General features: G+C 40.5%; 1 pseudogene across 1 annotated transcript; it reads left to right on the plus strand.

Moving 5' to 3' along the window:
- The first annotated feature begins 7067 nt into the window (after positions 1 to 7067).
- On the plus strand, positions 7068 to 7476 carry LOC308241400 (histone H3.3A-like; annotated as a pseudogene). The gene has a single exon. The product of its transcript is annotated as a histone H3.3A-like (transcript).
- Positions 7477 to 15651: the final 8175 nt, after the last annotated feature.

Here is a 15651-nt window from a genome sequence, read left to right on the forward strand (position 1 = left end):
GGGGTCACTGCCACGGGCACTGTCTGAAACACAATACTTCTCCCTTCTTCCCCCCTTCAATCTTGTGTGACTGTCCTTCATTTGCAGAATCTAACTAGCACTGACCTGACAAGAGAGTCCAGGATGTGTCATTTCAGACACCTAGCTTCAGGAATACATAGGGGATTATAGCAAAGTGGATATAGGGCTAAGTACCAACAGACATGATCTGGCATAGGCCACAACTTCAACAAATAAAAGAATTTACACCCAAGGAAACAAAGCTAATAGAGAAAAAAAAGGTGCACAGCTTATGAATAATTATTTTATTTAGAGAGTTGACAGGATATAGCATGCTTAAAAATAATTAATGAATATTTTGACACAGTAAGAGGTGAAAATAATTTTCTCTTCTTTAAGTCACAATGTTTATGGTGATTTGTTATGGCAACTCTAGGAAACTAATTCAGGGATGTAGAGTTGGGAAAAAATTCTACATATGACACCAAAGGTGTGATCATTAAAGAAAAAAATGGTAAATGAGACCATCAAAGTTAAAATTTTTTCTCTGTGAAAGACCCTATTCAGAGGATGAAAAAGCAAGCTATAGACTGGGAGAAAATACTTGCACATTATATATCTGACAAAGGATTTGTATCTAAAGTATATAAAGAACTCTCAAAATTGAACAGTAAAAGAAATCCAATTAGAAAATGGGCAACAGATATGAAAGATATTTCACAAAATATGACAAATGAATGGCAAAGAAGCACATGAAAAGATATTCAACATCATTAGCCATTAGAGAAACACAAATTAAAACCACAAATGAGATATCACTACACAACTACTAGAATGGCTACAATTGAAAATAGCAGGAACAATATAATGGTGAGTACATGTCATTACACATTTGTCAAAACCTATAGAAGGTACAACACTAAGTAAGAATGAACTCTAACATAAACTATGGACTTAAAATGACTTTTTTTAAAGTTAGGGAAAGTAGAGAGCACAAATTTTTCAGGATCAAAAACCCACTGAGAATACTAAATTTGGGAAAAACATAATGAAAATGGACCACTGATTATTTGCCAGTGGGAATGAAAAATTTTCCAGCCATTCTGGAAAATAGTTTGGCAGTTTCTTTAAAAAGTAAACAGCAGTCACACTCCTAAGCATTTATTTCCCCCAAAAATGAAAACTAAGTCCAAACAAAAACCTACACATAACCTGAATATGCCTCTTCATATATATCTTTGCTCATAAAATAAATTCCTAAAAGTACAATTGCAAGATCAAGGCATATACACATCTTAAATTTTGATTGTTGCGAATTGACTTTTAAAAATTCATAGTTTTATCCTGTTCCCAACATGTTATGAGAATACCTGTTCTCTTATACTCTTACCAATATTGCATACCATTAAATATTTTTAAATTTGACATTCTAATAAATTTTTAAGTATCTTATTTTAATTTGTAAACTCTTTGATTATGTGTTAGTCTAAGCTTCTTTTTATATATTTGTTAGTTATTTGTATTTATTTTCCTATAAATTGTGTTTATTTCCTTTATCCATTTTTCTTGAATTATTTTCATTAATTTTTTAAAGTGTTTCTATATCAAGGAAATTAATCCTTTGTTATATGCTTGGAAATTTTATCTTTTAACTTTAAAAATATTTTATACAAAAAAATTGTGCTTCCTGTTTATCCTAATTTTTTACCATTTTCATTTTGGCTTCTGGATTTTGTGTTTTGCCTGAAAGATCCCTCCCATTCCAAAGTTATTCTTTAAAATATCTTTTCTTCTAGAATGTTCATGATTTCCTATTCTTTCAATTCATTATTTGACCAACCTGTAATTATTTTGTCAAAAGGACAAAGACCACCTATAGAGTTAATCAAAGGGTATTTATTCAAATCTCACTGTTGAAAGGGGGTCACTGCCATCACTTTTATTCCAGTGGAGACTGGAAGGGGATTAAAAGGAGAGTGGATCTTACAGGCTGGAAAGAGGAAGTCTTATGACAGTCTTTGGTGAGTATCCTTTCAGGGTGGGATTTTCTAATTCTAGTAGGGTGGAATTTTTGAAAGTGAGGGAAGCTTTCTAATTGGCTTTCAAGTACATTTGGCAGTCTTTGATTAGTCTACTATCTGCTGGTACCTAAGTGTCAGCTTTTCTGGATGGGTAGGGTCATATGGGTTTTCCTCGTTTGGTGACTATGATACATATTAATGGACTGATAGCTGAGAAATTGCCTCCATTATTAGGGTCTATAATTTCTGCCCCTTTATTGAAGCTAGGAGTTGCCATATGACAATGTTTTCAACACTAGAATTTGACAGAAGATGATGTGTGCTACTTCTAGACAGTCTTAAAATATTGCACATATGATCCTTCAAATTCTTCTTAACCTATGAACAGGAATGCAGATATACCTGTGACCCAGTTCTTTGGGAGGGAGGGAGGTTTTCTGTTTGCGTGTTTTGAGAGCTACATTTTTTTCCAAGTTTATTGAGGAATAATTGACAAATATAATTGTATATATTTAAAGTATAAAATGTAATGATTATATATAAAGTGTAAAGTGAAATGATTACCAAGATCACGATAAATAACATCTCTATCACCTAACATAGTTAACCCTCTCTCTTTGTGTGTGTGTGTGTGTGTGTGTGTGTGTGTGTGTGTGTGTGTGTGGTGAGAACACAATCTACTCTCAGCAACTTTCAAGTATATAATACACGTTATTAGCTATAGGCCTGTGACCCAATTTTGACTATACAGACAAAGATGATGTTCTAGGGGTGGTGAAAAACCCAGAGAGAACTGGAAATTCTGACTAAATCAATGGAGTAGAGCAGTCTTCCTACCTGTCCTTGACTGTTACATGAAATAGGGATAAACTTAAGTCATTATATTGTTGGTCCTCTTTGTTACAGCAGCTGACTAATACACATGTCATGTGACATTCCACAAAGAAAAGAGTTCTGTAGTCGAAGAGTTTGAGAAATGACAGGGTTAATAAAAGTATGCAAGTTTTCTTCCTATAAAAATTATTTGAGCTAGAATAAATGTTTTCTTTTTCTCCCATATTGCAACTTGAGGGAAAAAAAATTCTTACTGGTTCTGAAAGGCAAATCTGGAACATACTGATTTAGATGATTTATATTTTCTCTAAATATTGCATAATGCATGGTTAGTGTTTAGTATGCATTCAGAATACCACCAAATTTTAGAGAATCAAGGCTGGCTTTACTCCAAACACTTCAGCCAGAACATGTCATTTCTAGGGGACGACAGGCAATATTTTTAAACCGTAAAAAATGTGAATAATTCTTCCAAAAGCTTTAGATTTTGATCTCATTGTTCTATATTCTTTCTCATCAAACAAATGGAAAGATGACCAAAGTTTTACCCACAGCAGAGTCATTTCTTATTTATTTCTTTTCAAAGGGCTTTAAAAATGTACTGCAACCAGAATTCACCCAGCAACATTTCCTCTGTGGCAACTGTGCATGAGGCCTTGAAAAGATACAGGGTCCACTAGGCTGAATGGAAGGCCAGAGAGGACCACCCAGAGCACCTGGGAGGCATCTGGGAACACCAGCCACGAGGCCTGGCATCGCACTGGCTCCTCTGGCCGCCCCCTGGGATGTGAGGTTTGTGGAGAGGGTCTTCCTGTGGGGCCAGGGGGTTCGGGCACTTTGTGCTCAGCCAGCACCGTCAAGTATGGCCATTTTCAAAGATTCAGAAAACAACAACGGTCCAAAGAATGGAAAAAGCTTTGAGCTGTGTTTCTGTAATCAGTGGCTGGCTAGTCAGTGAAAAAGGTTTTTCAGAGGATCCAAGTGATGTGTTTCCCGACTGTTCTAATAGTCAGAACCCTGAGGATTCTTCTGTCCAGCTCTAGTTTTACAGATCCTCATTGAGAAACGCATATCTTGTGATTGATAATGGGAGAGGCCAAAGCAGAGAAGTCTGCTGAGAAACCTGCATCAAGACTGCCTGTATGAATGTGCACTATTGCTGGGGCTGACAGGCAGACCCTGAGCAACGGATGAATGATTACTCTGACACACATTTCTGTGGAAGAGAGGGCTAAGGGACTGCTTGGCTTGAGAAACCAAACAGCCCCGTTTGCCTACCTCCTTAGGCTTTTATTGTAACAACAACTTGAACTAAAATTAACTATTAGATACTATTAGTAGGGTAATCATCCTTGAGAAGACACATGTATCTGTAGTGTCCTTTAAGCAAGGATGTCTAAAGACTAACTAAACAAAGATTCCAGTAAAACACCTGGGAGCTCAGACCTTTCTGGAAAAGTCAAGGCAGGGGCAGACGCCTTTGGCCAGCCCCCCACCTCCCAGAGGTTCTGATCTTTTGGAGATTCCTCCTTACAAACTTTCCAACCAAGTCCTGTGCTTACCCTCATCTCCCCTTTTTTGTTTTTCTGGCTGCAGAAGACAGAGGGAGGTGGCGAACTTTCTGCTTTGAAATGTTAGGGTCCATGAAGCACTGCTCAAGTTGCGATTTTGTAGATTATAAGATAAACAAAGAGAATTACAATGACAGCAATGGTTAGTCCGATCAGGTATCAATTGATTCTAGGAAACCATGTGGTGGGGTCTATGTGCTCCTTTATCGTATTTTAAGCAGAAGTCTGTTTTTTTATGTTCATTGATAGCAAGTAAGGACTCTTTAATTTACCTTTGTAACATGTTTACTTCTTCAGTAAGGTTATCCTGAAAGATTCCCCATAGATGCTTTTTAACATCACTCCACTGATGGTGACTACTGCTCTATTTTAAGGGGGTGACACATATATGCTTATGCTCCCAGTCGCAATTGAGCACTTGCTTGTATACTATAGTGTCCTGTCTTTCCCAAAAATATTCAATGGCTGCCTCTATTACTTGTAGTCTAGCTAATATTTTTTGATCTATGTGCTGTTGTAGAGTGAATTCCCTAGTTACATTATAGGCCATATCGTCTACAAATGTGGTCGTCTTCACAGTCTCAGAAAGGACCACCACAGTGACACTGGCGGTAGTAAGAATAACAACAGCTGAGATGATGGCTGCAATGAGCATTCCCAAAAATCTTTTGGGCTGTAATTGGCTCAATGCTCTTTCTAAGACTTTGATAGCTGATGAGCCTTGCCATTTCCTGGTGAGATTAACAGGTATTAAGATTTCTGCTTATCTCCTAAGTATTATAATAGTGCTGATGGCCAATAGTTCAATAGTACTAGGTGGTAATGCAGGATACAAAACAAGCTCTTTCTCCAACCTGTATTAGAAAAGATGAACTATGGTTTATTAGTAGATTGGGGCCCATAACAAAGACATAGGGGTGAGTGGTGCAAATCAGGCTATTGTCAGTATGATTATCAGTAAAAGTCATACTATAGTAACCAGGAGAGTTCTGGTAGTCACTGTGCCACAATTTCAAAGGGCTGAAAATATGGCTTAATCTCCATAAAGTTTCCTGAACTGGCAAGCCTAGTACTCAAGATCATGGGGAACTCATCCCTCCCTCAGTCCAAACCACAGGCATGCTTGCACAACCGATGTAACTAGTGTTAAATGCACAGTGTACCAAAATGTCAGTGTGGTTGGCTTGCAAATGACCATGTGGGCTCCAATCTATAATCTTTTGGGCCCCTAGGACCGTCAAATGGGCATGATTTCCTCGACAAACTTCCCAATGGAATGCTTCAGCAAAGGGGTCCCACCACTTATTTTGCTTATATGGAGGGGTGGGAGGTACAGTAGTATTAGTCAGATTGCCGCAGGCCAGACTGCCTGCTGAGAGAAAGGTTAGCTAGGCTTTAATTTGATCATGTTTAGGGATGATATGTAACCAAATCTGATTGTTAGCTCTCATACAGTACAGAGAGGAATTGGGAGAGGTAACGCATAAGGGTAGTAAATTGAAATGAAAAGAGGTATTGGGAGGGACAGGGAGAGAAATATATAGTTTACAAATATATATTTGTAATATTTGTATATATTAGCAATTTGTATTTATTTTATTTATTTTTAATTTGTATATATTAGCTAATATCCTGTCTAATAAAAGAGTAATATGCAAATTGACCATCACTCCAACACACAAGATGGCTGCCCCCATGTGGACACAAGATGGCCAGCAGGGAGGGCAGTTGGGAGGGACCAGGCCTGCAAGGGAGGGCAGTTGGGGGCGATCAAGCCTATAGGGAAGGGCAGTTAGGGGTGACCAGGCCTTCAGGGGAGGGCAGTTAGGGGTGACAAGGCCGGCAGGGGAGGGCAATTAGGGGCAATCAGGCTGGCAGGGGAGCAGTTAGGCATCAATCAGGCTATCAGGGGAATGGTTAGGGGGTGATCAGGCTGGCAGGCAGAAGCGGTTAGGGGCAACCAGGAAGGCAGGCAGGTGAGCAGTTGGGAACCAGCAGTCCTGGATTGTAAGTCGGACATCCCTCAAGGGGTCCCAGATTGGAGAGGGTGCAGGCTGGGCTGAGGGACACGCCCCGTGCACGAATTTCATGCACCGGGCCTCTAGTATTTGTATATATTAGCAATTTCTAAATTGCTTTAAAAATGCTTCCTTATATCTGAAAAACAAAATGTTTGAGAATTAGCAATACTTTTAACAAAAGTTACAAAAACTATATAATTATTCATTCAGCCCTATAATAAAATTTTTGTTTTTCCTGATTTTTCCTGCTAGTACTTCTATAAATCCAAATACTTTGTAGAGTAATGCAAATGACATGGAATCTTGTCCTTCCTACAAAACAGTTTTCCAGAATAACAATTAGAGCTATAAATGGAAGCATAATATAGTTATTATTATTTGACAAAGCTTTCCATGTATCTTAAGCAGAAAACATTCCTGTATGAGAGAGAAAACAAACACTTGAGGCATTTCAGAGCCTATTGGAATGATCTAAAGCCAATTCTAGGTCAAGGAAAAGTTTCTTAAAATTCAAATCCTGGGTGTTCGCAGCCACCATCACTCTCCAACACCTGCGCCACCTCTAGCTCGCCGAGCTCCAGCCTAAGGAGAAGGGGGGTAAGTAAAGAGGTCTCTGTACCATGGCTTGTACAAAGCAGACTGCCCGCAAATCAACGGGGATAAAGCACTGAGGAAGCAACTGACTGCAAAGCTGCTCGAAACAGTGCGCCCTCTACTGGAGGGGTGAAGAAACCTCATCGTTACAGGCCTGGTACTGTGGCACTTCGTGAAATTAGATGTTATCAGAAGTCCACTGAACTTCTGATTCAAAAATTTCCCTTCCAACGCTGGGTGCAAGAAATTGCTCAGGACTTCAAAACAGACCTGCGTTTCCAAAGTGCAGCGATTGGTGCTTTGCAGGAGGCAAGTGAGGCCTATCTTGTTGGCCTTTTTGAAGACACCAACCTGTGCGCTATCCATGCTAAACGTGTAACAATTATGCCAAAAGACATCCAGCCAGCACGCTGCATACATGGAAAATGTGCTTAAGAATCCACTATGATGGAAAACATTCATTCTTTTAAAAAATTTTCTCTTCTTCCTGTTATTGGTAGTTCTGAACATTAGTTTTTTTTCCCCATGGGGTCAAAAGGTACCTAAGTATATGATTACAAGTTGAAAATAGGGGACAGAAATCAGGCATTGGCAGTTTTTCCATTTTCATTTGTGTGTGAATTTTTTTAATATAAATGTGGGGACATAAAGCATTAATGCAAGCCAAATGTTTCAGTGAACAAGTTTTAGCAGTTCAACTTTATAACAATATAAATAAGCCTGTTAAATTTTTCTGGGAAAAAAATTCATATACTGGGAAGGTAGTCAAATACATTAGATTAAAAGACTATATATTACTAGAAGCCCAATGCACGAAATTTGTGCACGGAGCAGGGACGGGGGCGTGTCCCTCAGCCCAGCCTGCACCTCTCCAATCTGGGACCCCTCGAGGGATGTCCGACTGCCTGGTAAGATCGGGCCTAAACGGGCAGTCAGACATCCCTCTCACAATCCAGGACTGCTGGCTCCCAACTGCTTGCCTGCCTGCCCTCCTGATTGCCCCTAACCGCTTCTGCCTGCCAGCCTGATCACCCCCTAACCACTCTCCTGCCAGCCTGATTGATGCCTAACTGCTCCCCTGCCAGCCTGTTTACCCCTAACTGCCCTCCCCTGCAGGCCTGGTCCCCCCCAACTGCTCTCCCCTACAGGCCTGGGTCCCCCCCAACTCCCCTTCCCTGCAGGCCCGGTTGCCCACAACTGCCCTCCCTTGCAGGCCTGGTCCCTCCCAACTGCCCTCCCCTACTGGCCATCTTGTGTCCACATGGGGGCAGTCATCTTTGACCACATGGGGACAGCCATCTTGTGTGTTGGAGTGATGGTCAATTTGCATATTATTCTTTTATTAGATAGGCTTAGATAGGATAGAGGCCTGGTGTATGGGTGGGGGCCAGCTGGTTTGCCCTGAAGGATGTCCCAGATCAGGGTGGGGGTTCCCTTGGGGAGTGGCGTGGCCTGGGCGAGGAGCCTGTGGTGGTTTGCAGGCCGGCCACACCCCCCGGCCACCCAAGCAGAGGCCCTGGTATCTGGGATTTATTTATCTTCCAGCCTTGAGCTGAGCCAAGCCTTCTGCTCGCTCCGTGGTGGCAGCCATTTTTGTTGGGATTTACTTATCTTCTATAATTGAAACTTTGTAGCCTTAAGCGGAGGCCAAGGCAGGCCAGGGCTGCAGAAGTTTGGCTTCCTCCATCTCTGGGGGCAACTCAAGCCTCCTGCTCTCTCCAGCTCTGTGGCTGCCGCCATTTTTGTTGGGATTTATTTACCTTCTATCATTGAAACTTTGTAGCATTGAGTGGAGGCCTGGGCCGGCAAGGGCAGGTGGAAAGCTTGGCTTCCTCCATTGCCGGGGAAACCCAAGCTTCCCTCCTGCTCTCTCTGTGGCCACAGCCATCTTGGTTGGGTTTATTTGCATATTCACTCCTGATTGGCTGGTGGGTGTGGCTTGTGGGCGTGGCTTATGGTGTAGTGGAGGTATATTCAATTTGCATATTACTCTTTTTTTAGATAGGATTATTATTATCAAACAGTATTAAATAATCTTTTCATTCAAAGTAATCAAATTCCTGATTAACATAACATAATTATTTTAATAATCCTATATAATAAAAGGCTAATATGCAAATCGACCAAACGGCAGAATGACTGGTTGCTATGATGCACACTGACCACCAGGGGGCAGACGCTCAATGCAGGAGCTGCCACCTGGTGGTCAATGTGCTCCCACAGGGGGAGTGCCGCTCAGCCAGAAGCCCTGAGCCAGGCTCACAGCTGGTGAGTGTAGCAGCAGTGGCAGCAGTGCTAAGGATGCCTGACTGCCAGCTTAGGTCTGAGCGGGCCTAAGCCAGCAGTTGGACATCCCCCAAGGGCTCCTGGACTGCAAGAGGGCGTAGGCCAGGCTGAGGAACCCACCCCCCCAGTGCAAGAATTTCGTGTACCAGGCCTCTAGTATATATATGAAGGTTTTGCTTCCTAGGCAAATACTGGAAAAACTTTTTTTTTAACTTTATGAAATAGTCTTATTTTTCCAATAGAAAATATATTCTTAAGAAGTATAACAGAGCCAAAACCGGTTTGGCTCAGTGGATAGAGCGTCAGCCTGCGGACTGAAGGGTCCCAGGTTCGATTCCGGTCAAGGACATGTACCTTGGTTGCAGGCACATCCCCAATGGGGGGTGTGCAGGAGGCGGCTGATCGATGTTTCTCTCTCATCGATGTTTCTAACTCTCTATCCCTCTCCCTTCCTCTCTGTAAAAAAATCAATGAAATATATTAAAAAAAAAAAAAGAAGTATAACAGAAATAACATAACCTGGACAACTCTCAGGAGGCTGGAGAAAGGGTGGATGTGTATGTGGTGAGACAGCAGGTCCTGGGGTTTGTTTCTAGGACTGCAGTAACTCCTGGCCTCTAACAGCTTTAGTGTAAAAGTACAACTTTTTTTTCCTTTACAAGGAGAGTGGCCCCCGACCCTGCTGCTGCTGCTTCTGCAGCCTATTCAAGGGTACTTCTGTAGCTCCAGCCCTCTAGAATAAATACTTGGGAAGTTTAAATAATTGTTTCCCATATTTTTCTTTTTGAATAGACTAATAATATGAAATCTTGTATATAAGAAGAGATCTTAAAAACAGAAAAAAAAAACCCTACAGCAAATGAATGAGTACTCACAAAAGGGTGGACTGGGACATTAGCCTTAGAATCTTATCTCACACTAACCCAGCATGGCAAATGGGTTCTGAGTGGCACAAAGCCCAAACAGCAGAGAGGAAGGATTTCCTATGTTTATAAAATGGTGAAGTGCGAAAAAAAAAAAAAAAATGGCGGCAGAATAGACAGACGTGTCCCAAGCCTTGTCCTGGAGCAGATAGAAAGAACAGCTGAGAGTCGCACGGGAAGTGTCTGTTGGAGAGTTAAGGGACAACTATACTCCAGGAGAAGGTGGGGGACTGCTGGACAGGGGTCCTCTGACCGGGCAGCCCCCACTATTGCTGGGTTCCCTCCCGGAGCCACCGGCTCGGACGCAGAGACCACACCATCTTGAAGGGGAAAGTGGTTGTTATCGGAAGCCTGAAAATCTAAATTGCGGCACCCACCAGACAGCTGCGAACCCCAGAGCACTGCTCCCCAATTGGTGCAAACACGCGGATTCAGAGGAGCTTTACACTCCACCACGGAAAGGTCAGATTTTGCCTGGGATAAGGTGAGGTCTCTGGTCCCTGCAGGAGAGACAAACACGTGCTCTGTGGGAGCTGAAGGACCAGGGGAAGTCTGCACCTAGAAAAATCCATGGCTGTTGGAGCTGGCGTGATCCATGAATGTGAAAGGGGGTCCTCAGAGCTGCTAACAGAGGGGATCTCTAAAAAGCAACCCATTTTGATCTGATGCAGAAGGACAGCCTAAAAAATTTGGGGAGTGTGTTGGCTACTTGGACACAAGGGGGCAAAGGGGATTACGCAGGCTTGCGCGCAGCCCCGGAGTTCGCACGGGTGCGCTTTTTCCTCTTTGAATCCTTGTTTCTGATTACTGAGCCCAATACATAGGATCAACCAGTTGGGGACACCCTAGGAGACTGCAGGGGAAAGTTGTTTTCTGGAAACTGGAGATCAGAGCAGGGAGTGACCATCGGAGAACCAGCTCTGGGGCAGCCCACTCCCACAAACTGGCATTGAGTGCCACAGGGAAAGCAGGATCTAAGCACAGGCTAGAGAGGACCTATAGACCCAGAGGTAAATCCAGAAACACTGCCACCAGGGCTGAATCACAAATTGACTCTTGTGTAATCACAAATAAAGGAATACAAGAGAGTAAGACACACTGCCTGTGTAATCACAAATAAAGGAATAAAAGATACTAAGACACACTGCCTGCTTAAAAATCAGGACTGGCTTACAACAATGAGGAGCAGTGGAACGCAGGGAACTGCAATACTGTCCTGACTGGGAAAGAGGCATGCCAAACAGAACAGTAGAGGAAGTGAATGACCTTCACTACTGCACATTTTATTTTATTTTTATTTTTTATTTTTTTATATTTTTCCCTTTTCATCTTTTACTTAAGAAATTTTTTTCCTCTCTTGATTTTACCTTTTTAATTATTACATTTTTATTTTCAATCAGTATTATTACTACTGCTATTTTACCTTCTAAAAAAAGTGTCATTTTATTTTCTCTTTATTTGACTTTGAGATTAGTGTTCTACATTCTATTTTCATCTTTCTTTTATCATCATTCTACTCTATCTCAACTCTACTTTTATGCCATCACTCTCTTCCTAACTTTTCCCCTTTTGTTGTCCTGTTTCTCTTACCATTTTCCTGATTTAGATTTTCCCTATTCCTTCTTTTTACCCCCTATTAAAATTTCACCCTAATTATGTATCTAATTTCCAATCCCCTGCTCCAAGTCCATACACACCTCTCTCTTCTCTGTCTTCACTTTCCAAAAAATTGTTTTTCTCTCTGTCCTTTTGTTGTTTGCTTGAATGTTGATTATATCAATTATTTATGCTTGTTTGTGAGATTGATTTGCTTACTTTTTTTGTTTTGTTTTTGCTTTTGTTTGTTTTTTGCTTCCGTTTTCCGTCGCCTCACTTGATGTTAGTTGTTGTTTGTAGTTTGTATTCATCTCCAGGTACTTGTTGCTGGCATTTGCTGGGATTAGTGGCTGTTCTATTGGAGTTTTCTCCCCATATATATATATATAGTTTGTTCCCCTCTTCTTTCTTATTCTCTTTCTTTTCTCTCTTACTTTTTTTCCCCTTTTCCCAATTTCATTTTTGCACTCCTTCTTTTTTTTTCCCCTCTTCTTCTTTCTCTCCTATCCCCTAATTTGCTTTCTCTGATGGTGATTTTTATTTCAGGTTATTAATATCATGAATACATTTCTGTTCAGTGCCTTCTGTGTTGTACCTGGTTGTGTTGTATTTTGTACCTTTAAATCAATGCAGGAGAGAGCGAACTACATAACCAGACACCCAGAGAAGAGAGAACCGCATATGAAAGAAAAGCAGTCATCACCAGAAAAGGAAGTAAACGAAATGGAGGCAAGCAACCTGCCAGAGAAAGAATTCAGAGAAATGTTCATAAGGTGGCTGAAAAGAATGGAAGACAAATTTGACAATATGAGTAAGAACCAAGAGGAAATGAAGAAGAACCAAGAATAAATGAAAAATGACATCACTGCTGTAAAGAACTCAATAGAAAGCATTAAGAGTAGACAGGAGAAGCAGAGGACCGCATCAGTGAGCTAGAAGAAAAGTAGGGAAAAATACCCAAGTAAAGCAGCTTCTAGAAAAAAAAATTAAAAAGCAAAAGGAGAGCTTAAGGGAACTTTGGGACAACACGAAACAAAACAACATCCGCATAATAGGGGTTCCAGAAGAGAGGAAACTGAGCAAGGAATAGAAAACCTGTTTGAAGAAATAATGACAGAAAACTTCCCTGATATAGGGGAGAAAAAACCCACACAAATCCAAGAAGCTCACAGAGTCCCAAGCAAAATGAACGCCAAAACACGGACGCCAATGCACATTATAATTAAATTGGCAAACACCAACAACAAAGTAAGAATCTTAAAAGCGGCCAGAGAGAGACAGAAAGTTACCTACAAAGGAACCTCCATCAGACTAGCGAATGATTTCTCAACAGAAACTCATCAGGCCAGAAGGGAATGGAATGAAATATACAAAGTCATTCAAAAGAAGGGTCTGAATCCATGAATACTGTACCCAGCAAAGCTATCAATCAAACTTGAAGGTGAAATCAGGAGCTTCACAGACAAAAAAGGACTAAGGGAATTTATTACCACCAAACCAGCAATGCAAGAAATGCTAAAGGGTCTGCTGTAAAAAAAAAAAAAAAAAAAAAAAAAAAAAGCAATAGGAAGCAAAGAATGAACACATGGGTAAAGAATAAAAATGGCGACAAATAAGTACCTATCAATAATAACTTTAAATGTAAATGGATTAAATGCCACAATCAAAAGACATAGGGTAACGGATTGGATAAGAAAACACGACCCATATACTGTCTACAAGAAACCTACCTCAGAAAAAAAGACGCACACAGACTGAGGGAGAAGGGATGGAAAAAGGTTTTTCAGGCGAATGGAAATGAAAAAAAGCTGGGGTAGCAATACTTTTATCTGACAAATTAGATCTCAAAGTGAAGGACATAACAAGAGATAAGGAAGGCCATTTCATAATACTAAACGGAGCAATCCAACAAGAAGAAATAACTCTGGTAAACATATACACACCCAATACAGGAGCACCCAAATACATAAAAAAAAAACTCCTGGAGGATATCAAGGGAGAGATTGACAGCAATACAATCATAATAGGAGACTTTAATACCCCATTATCACCATTGGACAAATCCTCTAAACAAAAAATCAGCAAAGAAACATCAATCCTAAATGACTGACTAGACCAGATGGAATTAATTGACATCTTCAGAACATTTCACCCCAAAGCCACAGAATATACATTCTTCTCAAGTGCACATGGGTCATTTTCAAAGATAGAGTATATGTTGGGTCATAGGCAAAGTCTCCTCAAATTCAAAAAGATAGAAGTCATATCAAGCATCTTCTCAGATCACAGTGGCATAAAACTGGAAATCAACTACAATAAAAACAATCTAAAAAAATCAAACACATGGAGACTGAACAGCATGCTATTAAACAATGACTGGGTTACCAGAGAGATCAAAGAGGAAATAAAAAACATCATGGCAACAAATGACAATGAAAACACAACAATCCAAAATCTATGGGACACAGCGAAAGCAGTCTTGAGAGGGAAGTTCATAGCTCTAGAAGTCTACTGCAAAAAACAAGAAACAATGATAATAAATTACCTAACCCTACAACTCAAAGAGTTAGAACAGAGCAACAAGAAAAGCCCAGTGTAAGCAGAAGGAAGAAAATAATAAAGATCAGAGTGGAGATAAATGACATTGAGACCAAAAAACAATACAAAAGATCAACAAAACCAAGAGCTGGTTCTTTGAAAGGATAAACAAGATTGATGAATCTCTAGCCAGGCTCACCAAGAAGCAAAGAGAGAGGACCCAAATAAACAAAATCAGAAATGAAAGAGGTGAAATAACAACAGACCTCACCGAAATACAAAGGATTATGAAAAAATACTATGAACAACTCTATTCCAACAAACTGGACAACCTGGAAGAAATGGACATATTCCTAGAAAAATACAAACTTTCAAAACTCAATCAGGAAGAATCTAAACATCTCAATAGGCCAATAACTATGGAAAAAATTGAAGCAGTCATCAAAAAGCTTCCAGCAAACAAAAGCCCGGGGCCAGACAGCTTCACAGGGGAGTTTTACCAAACATTCAAGGAAGAACTAAAACATATCCTCCTCAGACTATTCCAAAAAATTCAAGAGGAAGGAACACTTCCAAGCTCCTTCTATGAAGCCAGCATCACCCTAATACCAAAACCAGATAAAGACAACACAATGAAAGAGAATTACAGGCTAATATCCCTCATGAACATAGATGCCAAAATCCTCAACAAAATTCTAGCAAATCAGATCCAGCAGTACATCACAAAGATCATACACCATGACCAAGTAGGATTTATCCCAGGAATGCAAGGATGGTACAATATCCGCAAATCAATTAATGTGATACATCACATAAACAAACTGAGAAATAAAAATCACATAGTCATATCAATTGATGCAGAAAAAGCATTTGACAAAATCCAACATCCTTTCTTGATAAAAGCTTTCAACAAGGTGGGAATAGAAGGATCATACCTCAACACGATAAAAGCTGTATATGATAAACCCACAGCTAACATCACTCAATGGGCAAAAACTAAAACCATTTCCCCTAAGAACAGGAACAAGATAGGGCTGACTGGCAGACCCTGAGAGATGGATAAATGATTACTCTGACGCACATTTCTGTGAAAGAGAGGGCTAAGGGACTGCTTGGCTTGAAAAACCAAACTGCCCCATTCGCCTGCCTTCTTAGGCTTTTATTGTAACAACAGCTTGAACTAAAATTAACTATTAGATACTATTAGTAGGGTAATCATCCTTGAGAAGACACATGCATCTATAGTGTCCTTTAAGCAAGGATGTCT

Source organism: Plecotus auritus (genome assembly GCF_963455305.1).
Source record: "Plecotus auritus genome assembly, chromosome: 2".
NCBI classification, from domain to species: domain Eukaryota; kingdom Metazoa; phylum Chordata; class Mammalia; order Chiroptera; family Vespertilionidae; genus Plecotus; species Plecotus auritus.